At 38.7% G+C, this 19,720-nt stretch overlaps 4 pseudogenes; 3 read left to right on the plus strand and 1 right to left on the minus strand.

Moving 5' to 3' along the window:
• The first annotated feature begins 1,356 nt into the window (after window positions 1–1,356).
• Window positions 1,357–2,597, plus strand: LOC120141653 (annotated as a pseudogene).
• Window positions 2,598–2,747: 150 nt separating this feature from the next.
• LOC120141654 lies at window positions 2,748–4,233 on the plus strand (annotated as a pseudogene).
• Window positions 4,234–5,409: 1,176 nt separating this feature from the next.
• On the plus strand, window positions 5,410–8,033 carry LOC120141609 (annotated as a pseudogene).
• On the minus strand, window positions 7,945–9,623 carry LOC120141612 (annotated as a pseudogene).
• Window positions 9,624–19,720: the final 10,097 nt, after the last annotated feature.

Here is a 19,720-nt window from a genome sequence, read left to right on the forward strand (position 1 = left end):
AAGAAGAAGAAAGGCACAAAAGTGGGGTAATGAAAGAGGACAATGGGATTAACAGTGAGAGTGACCCACCATATAAAAGAGGCAAAGTGTGTGTCATATATTATATAGTCGGCAACATAAAAAGTTGGGAAATTTAGGTTTGTGTTTCCGTTTTGAGGGCGAAAGTACCTGAATGAATCCGAGCAGACACGTAACATAATCACGTTTTTTCTATGACAAAACAATGACAAATATAAGAAAACTGGTAAAACTTTCGAGATAATGTTTTGAAAGAAATTAATTCACGAGCTAATGCACTCTCAAGATTAATTGCTCAAATAGGATGAAATTCACAGTATTGGCCGTAGGTCGCCATGCACTCCGGGCGACCTACCCTTGCTCAAACAGAGAGAATGAACGTGTTGCATGGCATATGCACGTCCCAACACATAGGTCTCCATGCCTTCCGGGCGACCTTGTAGGTCGCCATGCACTCCGGGCGACCTATCCTCGCTCGGCTTCCCTCGGATTCCCTCGCATAGCTCGCTCGGTTGCCCTCGGATGTCCTCGCATAGCTCGTTCGGATGGCCTTGGTCGGATGGCCTCGGATGCTCGGATGGCCCTCGGATGCTCTCGGATGGCCTCGGTCGGATGGCCTCAGATACCCAGCGTGTTGGGACGTGCATGACACATGCAATCTCTTGTAGTTCGCCGGGAAGACATGGCGACCTAGTAGGTCGCCCGGAAGGCATGGCGACCTACGATCAACACTGTAAATTTCACTTTATTTGAACAATTAATCTTGGTAGTTCTTTATCTCATAAATTATTTTTTTCCAGAACATTATCTCGAAAGTTTTGTAAAGAAAACTTGGGCGACAGATACAACAGTCAGAAGAACTGTGCGGCGCGAGCTGTTTCCGGGAATTTTGTTTTGATTTGTCCAAGATAGCTGACCCAGATTGAAGGTGTCCACGTACATATCAATATCATCACGTTGCTTTTAACATGATAAAGATTTTTTCCTATATAAATAACTGTATCATTTTTCGAGTTTATTGGTGAAAATATAATGTTGTTGGATTAGGTTATGTCATCTCATGTCACGTGCAGGTTTTGCTATAGTTATGGTCGTGGACATATCCAGTTTTTCCTTTTTGTTCATATCTCATAGCCCAAACTCCAAACACAATGTGAGGGACGGCCAAAGACTCATTTCTTTTTAAAAATTGGTTAAAAAGTTATTAATAACAGTTTAATTTTAATTTTCTTTCTATAAAGAAAACCCCCTCTTCCCTCCCCTTCACACCAACAACTAGAAAGAAAAACCCGGAGTTGCAGTGCTCATTTTACCATTAGTCTCACCTCAATAAAGAATAAAAAAGAAATGACTGGCCTCACCATTGGAGACACCGTGCCCAACCTTGAAGTAGAAACCACCCACGGGAAATTCAAGCTCCACGTCTTCTTCAACAATGGCTGGAGTCTGGACCATCGTCTTCTCTCATCCTTGTACATAGCTATCCTTTTTATCATATTTCTTCGTATTTTGTTGCAGTAATTTATTTTATGTTGGATTTTTTTTTTGCATGCAGCTGATTTCAAACCTGTGTGCACTAAGGAGCTTGACAAGATGACGGCTTACCTGCCGGAGTTCGAAAAACGAGGGGTTAAGCTTCTGGGTTTCTCTTCCGACGATGTGTAGTCACACAAGGAGTGGATTAAAGACGTTGAAGCTTATACTGTAAACCTTTTCTTGAGTTTCCTTTTGATTTAAGCTTTTGAGAAATCTGTCTTCACATGGTTGTTTCTTTGTAAACTGGTTCAGCCTGGGTGCAAGGTGACATACCCGATCGTGGCAGATCCCAGCAGAGCAAAAAAATTAACAGGGTGGACCCGAATGAAAGAGACTCGTCGGGGAACCAGCTCCCTTCTCGAGCTATGCACATTGCAGGAACCAACAACAACAAGGTGCAAGGGTTGTTTTTTTTTACACGTATGTATAATATCTTTACTAACTCAAAATCAAAATGAAGCCATATCGAAATCATTTTAATGTTGATGTGTAGATCAAGCGCAGCTTTCTGTATCCAGCAAAGACGGGCAGGAACATGGATGAAGTGTTGAGGGCCCAGCTGTGGACTCCCTACTTGAGGTATCCAAGTACAAGGTTGCGACTCTCCACTCTACTACTCAGTCTTTGATGCTGCTATTGTCTTTTTCGTCCACCAGTTGGTCCCCACCACCACCCGCCTGCTCGACTCATCCGTTGCTCAAAAATATCGCCATTTCTCTCGCTTTGCAGGGGATGGTGACGATGACGATGATGATTTTCAACGCCCTGGGTCATGGAAATCGATGGAGAGTCTCCTCCGTTGCTCTGCCAATTACGTGCCTTTGTCCCCCATTAGCTTCCTGGAGAGAGCTGCAAAGGTTTACAGAGACAGCACATCGCTTGTTTATGGTTCTCGTAAGTTCACATGGAGTGTGACGCATCAACGTTGTGTCAAGCTTGCTTCTGCCCTGTCCCGCTCGGGATTTCTCGGGGTGATGTGGTTCGGCTCTCTCTCTCTCTCTCTCTCTAATATAGCTCTCCAGCTGGTTTATATTTATTTTTAATTAATCCAGATAAGTATTAACCTAGGTTTCCATAAAAGAAAAAGCACGTTTCGCTCATTTTTAGTACCTAATGCTTGTCTTTCTCGCCTTTTGCTTTCGTGCTGATAAAAATTTGTTTGCTTTTGTTGAATTTTAAACAATATTATCCTCATGGAGGTGCTGTTTTGAATTACATAATCAAATGAGATTCCCAATTTTTTGCTCATAAAGTGTTTAAGCAGATTTCGACCCTGGCTCCCAATGTTCCAGCATTGTACGACCTGCATTTTGCGGTTCCGATGGCTGGAGCCATGTTTTGTACGCTTAATACACGCCTTGATTCGGCGATGGTTTCGGTCCTACTGTCCCATTCAGAAGCCAAGGTCCTACTCGTAGACCACGGGTAACTTGAAATTGCTCGTAGTGCACTTGATCCTCTGAATAAACCAAACACAAAGCCACTCATCTTAATTTTGATTTCCGAAAGGGACGATTCATCTCCAACCAGCATTGTGCCGGGAAGTTACGACTATGAAAGCTTTTTAGAAACTGGTCATGTTGGATTTGAGATAAGGAGACCAAAAAGTGAGTGGGATCCTATCAGTGTAAATTATACCTCCGGTACAACATCTAGGCCCAAAGGAGTTGTCTATAGTCACAGGGGAGCCTACCTTAACATCTAGACCATCATGGTATGAATTCGATGCCGGTTTATCTGTGGACTGTGCCTATGTTTCACTGCAATGGTTGGTGCCTGATTTGGGGTGTCGCAGCGCAGGGTGGCACAAACATATGCCTGAGGAAAGTTTCACCCAAGAAGATATTCGAGAACATCGTCCTCCACAATGTGACACACATGGGAGGAGCTCCAACAGTCCTCAACATGATTGTGAATTCATCCGTCACTGATCAAAAGCCACTTTCCCGCAAGGTCACAATATTCATTGGTGGCTCACCACCACCCCCACAGATCTTTTCTAAGATGGAAGAGTTGGATTTCAGCGTGAAGCAGTTGTATGGCCTTACGGAAACTTATGGTCCAGGCACATACTGTGTAATGAAACCGGAATGGGAGTCCTTGCCTCCTCTGCAGCAATCAAAGTTGAAAGCCCTACAAGGAACGCAGCATGTCGGAGGATGCTGACATAATAGATCCCATCACCATGGAAAGCGTACCAGCTGATAGTAAAACCATGGGCGAGGTTATGTTCAGAGGAAACACTGTGATGAGTGGATACCTCAAAGACTTGCAAGCAACAAAGGAGGCATTTAGAGGTGGATGGTTTGGGAGGGGGGATCTTGCTGTGAAGCATCCAGATGGTTATATAGATATAAAGGACCGGCTGAAAGATATCATAATTTCCGGGGGAGAGTATATAAGCACGTAACGGTTTTGTACGGTCATCCAGAAGTTGTCGAGGCTGCAGTTGTTGCACATCCAGATAATCACTGGGGGCAGACCCCTTGTGCATTTGTGAAGCTAAAAGAAGGATCTGATATCGATGCTCAAGAACTCATCAGGCTTTGCCAAGATCACTTGCCACATTATATGGCTCCCAAAACAGCGATCTTCGAAGAATTGGCAAGGACCTCGACCGGAAAGATACAGAAGTTTATGTCGAGAGAAGAAGCAAAGGCACTAGGCAGCTTCTCTTAAGGAACAATGAAAAGTATCTGAAGTTTAATTTGAGGGAGTTGAGAGAAGAAATGAATATAAAATGGGGTAATGAAAGAGGACAATGGGATTAATAGTGAGAGTGACCCGCCATATAAAAGAGGCAAAGTATGTGTCATATATCCAGTATTTTAGAATATTTTAGAGTTTATTGATGAAAATATGATGTTGGATTAAGTTATGTCATGTCATGTCACGTCCAAGTTTTGCTTTTGTTCGTCATGGACATATGCAGTTTTTCCTTTTTGTTCATATCTCTCATAGCCCAAACCCCAAACACAAGCTGAGGGTGGGCCAAAGACCCATTTCTTTTTTCTTTTCTTTCTAATGTTTGTAAATGATTTTGATTTTTAGGGACGGATTTAAAAGATCATTATTTTTTTTTATTAATTTAGAGCGATTATAAAATAAAATTTATTTGAAAATAAATGTATACATGTCTGTTTGAATCTGAATACTCTTTTTAACAATTGATGTCGCTTAATGAGTTCTATTTAGAAAATTATTAAATATAAATTTAAGAAGTGTTTCAATAATACAGATGATATTATTCATTTTAAACAAAGATCTATTAATTAATTGAGAATGTTTATATTGGTAAATTTTGTGCGAGTTAAAGCGATATTTGTGTTTTTGAAAAAATAAATTTTGAGATGTAATGATTGAAAGAAATAGAATATTTGGTGAGATTGGAAATTAGTTGGGGGTGAGTCCTACTATAGGGGATATGAATTATTGCCCAACCTTCTAGGGTTTATCCTTGAACGGAAATAGCTTCTTATGTTGGGAGAGATAGAATCCATACCAAGTTATCACTACCGTTCATTTATTGGAGTATTATCTTTTATGTCCAATTATTTTAGGTTTGCTGACCTTTCTCCCGATCTTATCTTTATGCTAACTTCGTATCTTATTAGAGTTTTTAATATAGACAAATTTTATTATTAAAGACTCAAAATATAAAATATAACCTGTGGATAAAAAAAAAGCACCGTGCATTCAACATTTCGATTACAAAATATAAATAAACATACCAGATAATATGGAATCAATTTTTTGATTAAAAAAAATACAATACCGTATCATATCATCTGTATGATATGATCGAGGAAGCCCCGACTGAAACCTATCCCGATGAACCAGATAACGTATCCGTTACATTTTTGCCCAATAAAACTCGAACACCAGTCAGTATTTAAGTTCCGTTTCACCTAATCTCTTCTCTTTATCTATCCTGAGTCCACTATATTACTCAGTCTTTGATATTACTCAGTCTTTGATATTGCTCGTCTTCTCCGTCCACCATGATCCGCTTCGTGAAATATTCGTGGACTCGGTTAGTCCCCACCACCCCCCGCCTGCTCGTCTCATCCGTTGCTCAAAATTATCGTCATTTCTCTCGCTTTGCAGGGGATGTTGGCTATGATGATGATCTTCAACACCCAGGGTCATGGAAATCGATGGAGGGTCTCCGCCGTTGCTCCGCTAATTACGTGCCTTTGTCCCCCATTAGCTTCCTGGAGAGAGCTGCAAAGGTTTACAGAGACAGAACATCGCTTGTTTATGGTTCTCGTAAGTTCACATGGAGTCTGACGCATCAACGTTGTGTCAAGCTCGCTTCTGCCCTGTCCCAGCTCGGGATTTCCCCGGGGTGATGTGGTTCGTCTCTCTCTCTCTCCCTCTCTCTAATATAGCTTGCTTCTGCCACTTAGTTTTTGTTTTACTTTTGCATCTTATTTTACTATTTGGTGATGGTTGATATCTTCAAGGATTACTTCTACTGGATTCTAGTATGATTTTAAGTTTATCTTCTGATTTCTTATAATCAATCCGATGAAAAATATCAAGGTTGTTTTTAAACAAATTTAGTTTCAGAATTTATGGAAAATCAAATTGTATGTTGATTGGACTAAATACTAGTTTAGTTGTAATAAATTCATGATTTTTACTTGCACACAGTACCTTTGTGATTGATCTGCCGTCAACATTCAACATGCAGAATCAAGCTGGCTTATATTCATTTTTAATTCACCCTGATATGTACCTAATGCTTGTCTTTCTCGCCTTTTGCTGTCGTGCTGATGAGAATTTGTTTGCTTTTGTTGAACTTTAACCAGTATTTTATATAATACTTCATGGAGGTGCTGTTTTGAATTACAGAATCAAATGAGATTCCCAATTTTTTTGCTCTTTGTTTAAGCAGGTTTCGACCTTGGCTCCCAATGTTCCAGCAATGTACGAGCTGCATTTTGCGGTTCCGATGGCCGGAGCCATTCTTTGTACGCTGAATACACGCCTTGACTCGGCCATGGTCTCGGTCCTACTGGCCCATTCAGAAGCTAAGGTCCTATTCGTTGACCACGGATTACTTGAAATTGCTCGTGGAGCACTTGATCTTCTTGCTAAAACAAATACAAAGCCACCCATCTTAGTTTTGATTTCTGAAAGGGACGATTCATCTCCAACCAGCATTGTACCGGGAACTTATGAGTATGAAAGCTTTTTAGAAACTGGGGACGTTGGATTTGAAATAAGGAGACCAAAAAGTGAGTTGGATCCTATCAGTGTGAATTATACATCCGGTACAACATCTAGGCCCAAAGGAGTTGTCTATAGTCACAGGGGAGCCTACCTCAACTCCCTTTCGACGGTTTTCCTTCACGGGATGAGCTCGATGCCTGTTTATCTGTGGACTGTGCCTATGTTTCACTGCAATGGTTGGTGCTTGACTTGGGGTGTCGCAGCGCAGGGTGGCACAAACATATGCCTGAGGAATGTTTCCCCTAAGAAGATATTCGAGAACATCGTCCTCCACAATGTGACACACATGGGAGGAGCTCCGACAGTCCTCAACATGATTGTGAATTCATCGGTCAGTGATCAAAAGCCGATTTCCCGCAAGGTCACAATATTCACCGGTGGCTCACCACCACCCCCGCAGATCTTTTTTAAGATGGAAGAGTTAGGTTTCAGCGTGAATCACTTGTACGGCCTTACGGAAACTTATGGTCCAGGCACATACTGCGTATTGAAACCAGAATGGGATTCCTTGCCTCCTCTGCAGCAATCAAAGTTGAAGGCCCGGCAAGGAACGCAGCATCTCGGTTTGGAGGATGTTGACATATTAGATCCCATCACCATGGAAAGTGTACCAGCTGATGGTAAAACCATGGGCGAGGTTATGTTCAGAGGAAACACTGTGATGAGTGGATACTTCAAAGACTTGCAAGCAACAGAGGAGGCATTTAAAGGTGGATGGTTTCGGAGTGGAGACCTTGCTGTGAAGCATCCAGATGGTTATAGAAATAAAGGACGGTTGAAGGATATCATAATTTCCGGGGGAGAGAATATAAGCACGGTAGAGGTCGAAATGGTTTTTTACGGTCATCCAGAAGTTCTCGAGGCTGCAGTTGTTGCACGACCAGATAATCATTGGGGGCAGACCCCTTGTGCATTTGTGAAGCTAAAAGAAGGATCCTGTGTCGATGCACAAGAGCTCATCAGGTTTTGCCGAGATCACTTGCCACATTATATGGCTCCCAAACAGTGATCTTCGAAGAATTGCCGAAGACCTCGACTGGAAAGATACAGAAGTTTATACTGAGAGAAAAAGCAAAGGCCCTAGGCAGCCTCTCTTAAGCAACAATGATAATGTGCTAACCCCAAATTTCCTACAAAAACTGGAAGATAAAATTGTCTCAAAAGTTTTTCATTTATTATCCAATGGCTCTTTAAATTGTGATGTGTTTGCCAATCACAGATAGTTGAACAAGCTACATTTTTCACTGCCATTTGCATTTTGCAGCATTGAGTACTACTTGCTCTCACGAGTGGCTCTTGCAGGATATTGAGCCAGATTGAGGCTGAGTATGCGGGGTGAATAACAGAGCCACAATAAAGACGATTTCCAATCTTTGTCCCACTCGTGATCATCGATAATTTGTGATCATGGTAGTGAGCAACTGGCTTTCCTTCCAAATCAACGGCCAAGACACCTGCATTTTCCTCCATATGTAGTCGTCCAGTATACTTCTGCACGACTATCATAGCCTTTCGGATGAAAGGATACTTGAATGCTAAGTCCAAAGGAACTGAAGTTGCCTGCCCAAATTGTACAATAAGAAACAAACTACCAACAGGTCAATCAATATCAACAGCATGCAGCTCATATCTGGAAATTCATCGAATCTGTGAACATTCTTGTGAAATAAAGAATAAATTGTCATTACCGCGACTAATGCAATCCAATAGTGGCCATCACCATCATATTTGATATTATCAGGGAAGCCAGGTAGATTATCAATAAATTTCTCCACCTCTCCCTGTTTGTTCCCCTTTATGTAATACTTTCTGCACCTTCTCCTGCAATCAAAATTTCTCATCAATCCATGTCCAACACTTGAATCACATAAGCATTAAAAGATTAGCAACAATGAAACATACATAACGGTTTCGCAGAAGATCACATAATCTTGACTAGGAGAAACTGCAACACCATTAGCAAAGTAAAGCTCGCTGACCAACACCCTGGTTTTTAAGGTAACTGGATCGAAGCTCAAAAATCGACCGTGAGGTCTACCCTCCATGATGTCTTTAATGTCTTCATGCAAGCTGTATTTGTAAGAAGCGTCTGTGAAATATCACACCATTGTCTGCAACATCTACACCATCAGTAAGTTTGAATTTCTGGCCATCAGCCTCATCTGTTAGCAGCTCCACCTCACCATCTCTGCTTATATTCAGCAGCCCCTGATACATTATCGACTCTGTTCAGTGGTTTGATTATGATATTCATCCTTCTACTATATTGATAATCATCCAGGCCATGAATAACATGTGTAAGAAAGATGAACTAACCTTAAAAGCATCAGCTACGATGAGTTCATTGTTGTGGCCGAGAGCGAGTCCAAGCGGTCTACCGTGGGTGTTAACCAATTTTTCCACGGTTGAATCATTTAACCTGACTCGCTTGATCCATCCATCGTGGCAGCCCGTGTAAACGAGTTGCGACTTGGAATCATATGCGATATCTTCCGGTCCTTGTAACTCCCCCGCCCCCAACAACTCCGCGCCTTGTAGCATCCGATCGTTGCGCAACGAGACAACCAAGGGTCGCTTCTGACCCAGCTCGTGGATCGGCAGAGGAGAAGGGTCGAATGAATCAAGCTGGTACACAACCATAGCCGCCACCACTGGGAACAAAGTGGATAGCAAAATGGTGAAAGACCATGACCTCCGTTTTGGTTGATTAACGGGGCTGGAAAACCCAGATTGCGAATCCGATTCCGGTCTTGCGTCGGCCATCACAAACGTCACAATAAGTGGTTGATAGATTCTTCTCACTGTCCTCTTTTATCCTTTTCACGAGGATGGGTTGGGTGGTTCTCAACCTCCTCGGTTTCCCAAAGATCGTGGTTCCCGATGACTTGTAGTACTGAAATAACAATAATAAATTTGTCGCAAGCTCAAACTTTTTGGAATTTTGTGTTAAGGCTATATGCCGTTGGCGGTCATACTCTTCCAAAACTTTATCCGAACAGATTAGTCCGTAAACGAATCGAAATCAGTAAATTGTTTGTGAATTATTTGATGGAAAGTTTGTTTATGTTATTTATTTATTAAAAGAATAATATAAATAAAATTTCTATTCATTTAATTAAATAAACGAATAATATCAAAACAAATTTGATGATGAATCAACAAAACAATATCTATTTGTTATAACAGTAAGACTGAAAATTCTTGTATGACGACAAATTTGATGATGAACAACAACATGACAGCATTTGAAAATTTCATAAAACGTATAGTAATTAAACAGATGATGATGAATTGAAACCTTTGATGTTGAAAAAGTCAAAGAAGATGATAGGTTTAATTTTTGAAGATAAAATAAGTAAATTTGACATTGGACGATAACGAAAGGATTAAGAAAATTGAGGATACAAACAAGTGAAGAATTTCAGACTTTGACAACACAAGCAACCATTTTCTTGAAGAAATTGACGGCATACAGAGACTTCAATTAAACGGTAAGTTGTAAAATTAAATTTGTTGTATGTGTTTATAGTAAAAGGGGGAGAGAGAGAGAGAGAGAGTTACAAAATAGAAAAGTGAGTCTTCTATATAATTATACACAGCTGTATTAACAAATATTTGTTCGTGTATCTTGGTCGTATTAATATATTACTAATTTACTATATAGTTATAAATTATATCGAGTTCTTCCAACACAAATAATGCCAAAGTATATCTAATTGTTATATTTTGATTCAAATTTAATTGGTAATTAAATTAGTTTATTAATTGATTTAGGTAAGAATTTTTATGGATTAAGAATTCTTGGATCAAGTATTTGACTTTACAAATGGAGATAATGTCTTAACATAATTAGTAAAATAAAATTATTTAGATATATGTAATTTTTTTGAGATCTCCGTAACTTTTGAGGTTTATGTTACAGAAATAGTTTTGTAGGGATTGAGAGAGTTTTTGGGATACACCGGGTTTTTGGTATCTATACAGGATTTTGGGATACAGTGATATCATGTATTTATATTCGTGTTCTTTACATCTAAAGTAGATTATTGTTCACGTCCATGTAGGTAGATAAAGCCGAACCACATTATATCTCGTCTCATGTACATGTCTAATTTTATAATGATATCGCTTTGATTATTTTTCTGATTAACTATCATAATAGTTGGAAACAATTTACTTAAAAAAGCCTTACTTTTGGAAAAATATCAGTATTATCATGCTCTACTCTGTATCTGTCATGATTTAAGAAGTTATAGTAAGAAACAATCAACTTTTGTTTACGGGGTACAACAGACTCGAGTGTATATAAAGTAATTCCAAAGGAAAACAGAACATAGTGTCCACTCCTATAAGCGGTAGACTAATATAAACACGCAAGACCAGCAGTTGCCGACTTGAGTTCCGCCGGATGTTGATCTACATCGACGGAAATATAAGGGGAAACAAGGGAACCCAAATACAGATGATTTTTATCTTGATTCCAGCAGTAACCATACTCTCAATCCAACATCCTGATAATGTGCAACGGGTTTTCCATTCGTGTCGACGCTCAACACCCCACTGTTTTCTCATTTTTCGGTCGCCCTATCCACCTCTCGGCCACTGCCGCTGCCTTTCGACCATCGATATCTCAATGCTAAATCCCAAAACCTGTAGTTTCCTGATATGATCCACCAAATGCTAAATCAGAACCAGTCATTACGATGATGAAAGAATTAACAATAACTGCTCATAGTTATCCCGTCATACCGTGGGGAATGCTATCCAATAATGTCCTTCTCCATCATAGTTAATGTTATCAACCAGGCCAGGTAAATTATCGATAAATTTTTCAACTTGTCCCTTTTTATTCCCCTGAATGTAATACTTTCTGCTTCGCCGCCTGCACATATTACTCTCATATATAAGTAATGTAAGATGCGGATTTATTGAAGGGGATTAAGGAAAACGTACAGGCGGTTTCACAAAAGACCAGAGATCTTGAAGAGGCGACACGGCGACGCCGTTGGGAAGTAGAGATCGGTGAGCAGCACATTGGTTCGTTTCGAAATCGGATCGTAGTTATAAGTCGACCGTAGGGCCGCCCTCCATAATGTCCTGGTAGAATTGGTGTAGGCTATGCTTAGAGGAAGCATCATGAAATAGAGCGTGCCATCTTTGCTACGTCTACACCATCAGTTAATTTTAGTTTCAAACCGTTGACTTCATCCGCTACCACCTCCACGGCACCATCTGCACTTACGTTCAATAGCCCCAGTATCCAGCCAGGCATGATAATTAATTAGTGCATTAATTTTATTTCTGTATATTTAAAGACAGACAAATAATGAAAGCAGTTCATGGATATTAATGAACACTAAAGTACAACCTGCCTACCCATTGATCATATGTCCTTATCGAAAGGATATTATGTATGTTTAACCGGAATTAAAAATTGTAAATGAAAGTAATTACATATATGTTCGAGGTCGGGATAAGGATAAGGATGAGTGTTGAATATAAATAACTATTGGGTAAACTACCTATTTATCACTCGCATATTCCTACAATTCTTTTTAATCACCAATTATTTTTTTCAAATCATACTTAATGTTATGTTTTGTTTTTAGTTTAGTTACTCACTATTAAAAATAAATAGAACTGCTAATGTAAGAAAATTTTATTTTTTAATGATTACGTGACATTTTCTTATGACACATCATCATCATAGTTAATTTTTTAACGGTGGTGATAAAAGTATAATATTGGGTATGATTTTAAAAACAAATAGTTTGATGACAAAACCGAAATCCTGAGAAGAGGTGAGTGGCTAGATAGACAGTTTACCCATAACTATTAATGTTTTTTTTAAAATTTGTTCTTATATGAGGACGCCGTCATGCCGTAACGTGAACGTTATCCTACTTCAAACACATGGCTACATGAAAAGAAATTGCACACCTTATAGGCGTCAGCGACGATGAGTTCATTGTTTGAGTCCGAGAGCGATTCCGAGCGGTCTACCACCGGTACCATTGCCGGCGAATTCAAGAAACATATTAATGAACTTCACATAGTTCCTATCAATTAAGGGCTCCAATGACGAATTCGTTGGGAACAGGCTCAACAAAAGTAAATGCTCGAGATGCGATCATTCGAGACTTTGGACCAGTACAAAAAAACAACCAACATTTTCACGGTTCATCCAGAGAGGCCGGACGGTTCGACAGGTTATTCAACCGGTGAAAGACGAAAGCAGAAGACTAGTCAACATGTCAGAAGCTGTCAGGATTTTTTTTCTCTTAAAAGATAAAACATTTTGTCCCCAATAAGGATTATTCATAATAACAGTCACATTTCTTGGATCAATGCCTCGAACATTTCATGCATTCTTGCATTCTTGCATTTTTGCATCTTCATCTACATTTTTAAGCATTTTCATAAACATGAAATTAAATCACGGATGATTCGATGAATGGTCTTAACCACATTACACACATGGAAGCCAGATTTTAACAATTAAAGAAAAACTGAAATCAGTACAGGGGGAGCTGGATCAGCTGATTGTAGGACTAAGCCTGCCAGGATGATCTGAGAAAAGTACCCATCTCCTAAGGGCTACGATGTTGAAGTTGTTGCCACATAAGGATTCCCAAACATTTTCTGAAAACTGTAAGGCGCTTGCCGAAAAAGGGCGGCATGACATATACCATTTGCACTTAGAGGATTATTTTGTTTGAACACATCTTTAAACGATTGAATCATGTTACTTTCTAAGGTGGAGCAATTGAACAAATTTTAATCTTTAGTTCTTTGAATATTAAATGAATTAAGGATTCTTTTAATTCTTCAAGAATTATAGATTTTTGACATATGACAAGATTAGACATTTCTTACCCTGTCTCAAACCCTAGAATAAAACACCTTGATTCTTTACCCAAAATAACTCATGGTCATTATCAAAAAACCAAATTTTGACATTACCTCCATTTGAAATTCTTGAACATTACCTTTATCTTTTTGATACACCCACACCTTTCTTTGAGTCAATAAGATCACACCATTGTCCTTTTAGACTCAAAATTGACATTTTAATACCCAAGGCATTGAGGTGTTCATTTGAACATGAGCATTCTTCTAAGACACAATTTGGGGCATCTCGCCAGGAGCCTGAACATTGAGATATGTTGGGAGCAAGGAGGCAAAAAAAAAATTCATTCGAAATAATTCTATCACGCATTAACTACACTGTTTTCATGTGAATGAAATTAATCCTGAAAATCTATCCCCCTGGGGATACCTCTTCTGTGAGGACTTCCATGTATGAAATGATGAACGGCTTTCTTTCTTTATCCCTTCACAACAGGAGAAAATATATATCCCTTGTGTCCCCTTTTGAGCCTATAGTATTTTTTTTCTTCGGATTCAACCCTAACCAAGGATCACCCTCCACACTGGGAGGAAATATAGAAGAAATCTGCTCACATGAGTGAAGACATCAATCCAAAGGAGATACCACGAGGTGAACCAAATGCCAAGTGCGATGATTCAATCAGAACAAAAAGGGCAAAAAGAAAAAAGAAAAGAAGCAAAAAAGGAAAAAACAAGAACAAAAAAGAAAGAACAAAAATAAAAAAGGGAACAAAAAGTACATGCAAAGATTCCCTAAAGACAAATGGCACATCAAGCTTCAAACTACGAGATTGATCAAGCACAATCATTCCCGAATCACTTCACTCGAAGATCATAGAGCATCAAGAGAAAGAGACATTTGAGCAAGACAAGATAAAGGCATCAGAATGAATTGATCTTGGTTCAACACCTGAAACACTTGTTTGGGCCTATTTATCATTTTCTTTCATAACCATGAACCCTGGCCTACATTACGTGCCTTAAAAGCCTTTCTAATCATACATGGATTCTAAACAGGAGAGACTATCTTCAGATTTCATCCGCCCATCAGGATTAATCTTTGTTTGCAAAAAACAATGTAATTAATGTATGATAGAGAAAAATAACAAAGGGGGGTTCAAGACATAAATCCTGAATAACGTCTTGAAACCAAAGGAGTGTTCGAGTTGAAAACCTGAAAAGGCGGCTCGAATATAAAAATTGTGCAACTGAGGCGATCACACAATTCCTCGATAAGGCATCACACAATCCGAGTGTGACCATAAAAGCTGGGAGTCGGAGAACACTTCTAGTAGATGAGCATGCAAGCTACCCCATCAAACCTTTGAGCATCAAATGCCAAACCTTTGACCAAACACAATGACCTGAGACTTTTTATCCTTTCCTTACTTGACCATTTATCAAAGATAGCTTTGATCTTGACACTTGTCAAATAACTATAATTTATTGAAGGATTAACATTATAATTAATTCTTGATATCCAATGAAACTCTAGTTTTATGATTTGTCTCAATTGTAAACCGTGAAAGGGGCAATATTTTTAAAACTTGGGATTAAACATTTTTGAAACTCTTTTAATTGATATTAAAAGAGAAAGAAAAACATTTTTTTCAAACAAGACAGTCTCCTAGAGTGGATCTTGGTAAATGACATGTGACTTAGACTCAAAACTCATGCTCAGAATCAATGCTGAAGCAAGAAATGAGGAACATTTGGGGCATCTTTGAAGATTCAACATGAAATATTGGAGCATTTTTTTAGGCATCTTTGGGGATTCAACATCCTAATGCGAATTATCAGGCCTTTTTCAAGAGATAAAATATAACCAATTCATGTTATATGCATCTTATGCATACATTTTAGAGCATCATTTTTCCCACATACATAATTTTTGCAGATTTTAAAGTCAAGTTTCGACTTCAAGACGAAGGATACTCGAATCAAAAGCACCTTTAAAGATTTATGTTGGTTGCTTAACTCAGCAGCAGAAGCTACACTTCACCAATTTGACATATTGAAAGATCGACAGATCTAGAATCAACTTCAGACGAGTTCGAGAGATAATTCAGAATCGATCCAGTTCGTATTTTCAAGTTGGATTTCAACTTCACGACGAAGGATATCCAATTCCTGGCTCAAACTTCACGACGAAGGGGCCACCACGATTTCAACTTCACGACGAAGGGAATCGTGCTCATCATTGTCTCTCTTGAGACAGTTTCCCTTGAAACAAACTTTGTCTCTCTTGAGACAGTTTCCCTTGAAACAAAATTTTTTCTCCCTTGAGACAGTTTCTCTTGAAACATAAACATTGAAAACATTTCCTTGAAATGAGTTTGTCTCTCTGAGACAGTTTCCCTTGAAACACAAAATATTTGAATATGTTTTCTTTGAAACAAAACCATTTCCCTTGAGACAGTTTCTTTTGGAACTAAGTTTTTGCTCTCTTGAGACAGTTTCTCTTGAAACATTTTCGTCTATCTTGAGACAGTTTCCCTTGAAACAAAATCTTTGAATTTATTTCTCTAAAACAAATTTTGTCTCCCTTGAGACAGTTACTCTTGGAAACACAAAATCTTCAAATTTATTTCCCTTAAAACATAATTTGTTTCCCTTGAGACCGTTCTCATGAAACAACAGATATCTTTGAGATCGTTTCCCTTGAAACGAATTCTATCTCTTTCAAGACAACTTCTTTTGAAGCATCATCTGAACCGTTACACTCAGCTCAGGCACATACTTGAGATGGTCGAGAAGTATTCTCAAATCAAAAATAGAATGTGCACATCAGATTTGAACATTTGAAGATTCAAGATCAGAGATCAAAATTTGAAGATTCAAGAATCAAGATTCCAGACAGGCAAACTGGAGATCGAGATTTCTCTTCCAGAGCCCCAAGATAACATATGTTGCATATGCATTTTAGGCACACCTAAGAGCATTGCATCCATAGCATCACATATGCATAACTTTTTCAGGTTTTAGCTAGAGTCAATTTCAACTTCGCGGCGAAGGATATTGCGCTCAAAGCGACACATTTGCTCGAGAGTGGATTTCAACTTCACGACGAAGGATATCTAGCTCGAAGCTAAACTTCACAATAAAGGGGTCTCCACGGTTTCAACTTCACGGCGAAGGGAATTGTGTCCACCCGCAACATACAATACTTGGATTTCAACTTCACGACGAAGGATATTCAAGTCAAGGCTCAACTTCACAACGAAGGGGCCATCCACGATTTCAACTCCACGACGGAGGATATCGTGGCACTCGAGACAACACAAGTTCAAACTTCAACGAAGGGACGGCTGGTTGTCAACAAACAACTTCTCAATTTCAGAGCCAATTTCAACTTCACAACGAAGGATATGGACTCAGACAATGCAAGTTTAACTTCACGACGAAGGGACCGCTGGTTGTCAATAAACAATTTCCAATTTCAGAGCCAATTTCAACTTCACAGCGAAGGATATTGGATTCCAGACAACGCAAGTTCAACTTCACGACGAAGGGACCGCTGGTTGTCAACAACAACTTCCCAATCTTAGAGCCAATTTCAACTTCACAACGAAGGATATTGGACTCAGACAATGCAAGTTCAACTTCACGACGAAGGGACCGCTGCTTGTCAACAACAACTTCCAATCTCAGAGCCAATTCAACTTCACAACGAAGGATATTGGACTCCCAGACAACGCAAGTTCAACTTCACGCGAAGGGAGCGCTGCTTGTCAACAAAATTTCATTCAGAGCCAATTTCAACTTCACAGTGAAGGATATTGGACTCAGACAATGCAAGTTCAACTTCACGACGAAGGGACCGCTGCTTGTCAAACAACAACTTTCCAATCTCAGAGCCAATTTCAACTCACAACGAAGGATATTGGACTCCAGACAACGCAAGTTCAACTTCACGACGAAGGGACCGCTGCTTGTCAACAAAATTCATTCAGAGCCAATTTCAACTTCACAGCGAAGGATATTGGACTCCAGACAACGCAAGGTTCAACTTCACGACGAAGGGACCGCTGCTTGTCAGCAAAATTTCATTCAGAGCCAATTTCAACTTCACAGCGAAGGATATTGGACTCCAGACAATGCAAGTTCAACTTCACGACGAAGGGACCGCTGTTTTGTCAACAACAACTTCCCAATCCCAGAGCCAATTTCAACTTCACAACGAAAGATATTGGACTCCAGACAACGCAAGTTCAACTTCCGACGAAGGGACCGCTGCTTGTCAACAAAATTTCATTCGATTCAATTTCAACTTCACAACGAAGGATATGGACTCGAGACAACACAAGTTCAACTTCACAACGAAGGGACGGCTGGTTGTCAACAAACAATTTCCCGGTGACAATTTCAACTTCACGACGGAGGATATTGGACTTGGAACAATGCTACTTACTGGATTTCAACTTCACGACGAAGGATATCCAACTCAAAGAAAGATATCTGCCATCAAAATTGTCGAGTTCGACTCCATTCAGCTCGATGACACATCAATCACACTACTTTCCGGTTGCAGTCCGAGGTTTTCAAGTCGAGAAGAGGACCTGGGTTAGCCGTGCCTTAGTGACAAGCAACCATTTTCAAACAGCATAGCTTAAGTCAAGAAAAAGCTATCTGTCAATGAAGATTTCTGAGTTCGATTCCGATCCAAGGTCTTTAAACCGAGAAGAAGACCGCAGGGTAACGGGAAGCCACGTGTTGATTCAAATTCCGAACTACGGCTTTAATTTCATATCATTTCAAGATGAACTCGACTTCACGATGGATGAGTCATCCGTAACTCAATTCGACAGGGAGTTATTGAAACATGAATTTTGTTAGGATTCAAAAATAGGATAGAGTTCTACTATTATTTAAATTCTTAAAGATAGGATCTACAAGCACTATAAATAGCCATTGTAACTCACCATTTGAGGACACGATTTACAAAACATAGAGAAAAGCACGGGAAGATACAAAGGCAAAGTTATTGTAAAGGATTCGAAAAGGAATAAAGGTAGCATTTTCTTTTTTCTTTCTTTTGCATGTGCACGTTATTTTTCTTGAGATTTGGTTCGAATAACCCAAAACGTGGGTTGCGCCGATGTCCAAATGGGTAGGGTTTCGAAGTTTCGAACTAGATCTACCCCGAGGCTTATTTTGAAAAACCGGTTTGATTTTCGGTTAAAGGAGGGGAAGAGCTTTTAAAAATCTATATTAGTCCCTTTATTTATTATATGGATATTTATTCATTTATTTTTATTATTTATGTTATTATTATGTATATATATATATATTTCTTTAATATTCTACTTATAAGTCTATTATTACTATATATATTGTAATTATCTTTATCTAGTCATATATTTTTTATACTTTTAATGGTTGATTTATATACATATTATTAATATATATATATTCTTAATTATTTTTATTTGATTATTTTTTATTTACGTAATATTTATAACTTTATATATATATATATATATAATATATATATTATTTTCGTTTTTTTATTATTATTATTATATTATTTTTAAAAAATCTTGTGTCTTTATCATTTTATTATTAAACATTATATATTACTAACCTAGAGGACCCATTTTTTGTCTTATTTCTGACTAAAGCCCCTCACTTTCGGTGAAGTGAGAGGATAACTTTTCTATTTTTTAATACTTTGATGTATATATATATATATATATTTTTCCTTTTTCAAATATTACTATATATAATTATTACTTTACTATTTTTTCCTTTATCTTATTTATTTATTTTATTATTTTTTTTTTTCCCTTTTACCTTATTGTTTTATTACCTTGTTATCTAACACATTTCTCGATTTTTAAGGATATTTTCAAATCAATAAAGGGTAAGTAATTGGTCGAAACTTTACCTTTTAATTTAACTTGTTATTTTTCTAATTAAGACAACTGGAAATACGTAGTACCGAAAGGGCGGTTCAAGGGTGCTATTCCTTCCTGACCGTAACCGACTCCCGAGCCCGACATATTTTCTGGTAAAAACGCAGATCAGGTAAGAAATA

The sequence above is a fragment of the Hibiscus syriacus genome, unplaced genomic scaffold (assembly GCF_006381635.1).
Source record: "Hibiscus syriacus cultivar Baekdansim isolate YM2019G1 unplaced genomic scaffold, ASM638163v2 tig00110812_pilon, whole genome shotgun sequence".
NCBI classification, from domain to species: domain Eukaryota; kingdom Viridiplantae; phylum Streptophyta; class Magnoliopsida; order Malvales; family Malvaceae; genus Hibiscus; species Hibiscus syriacus.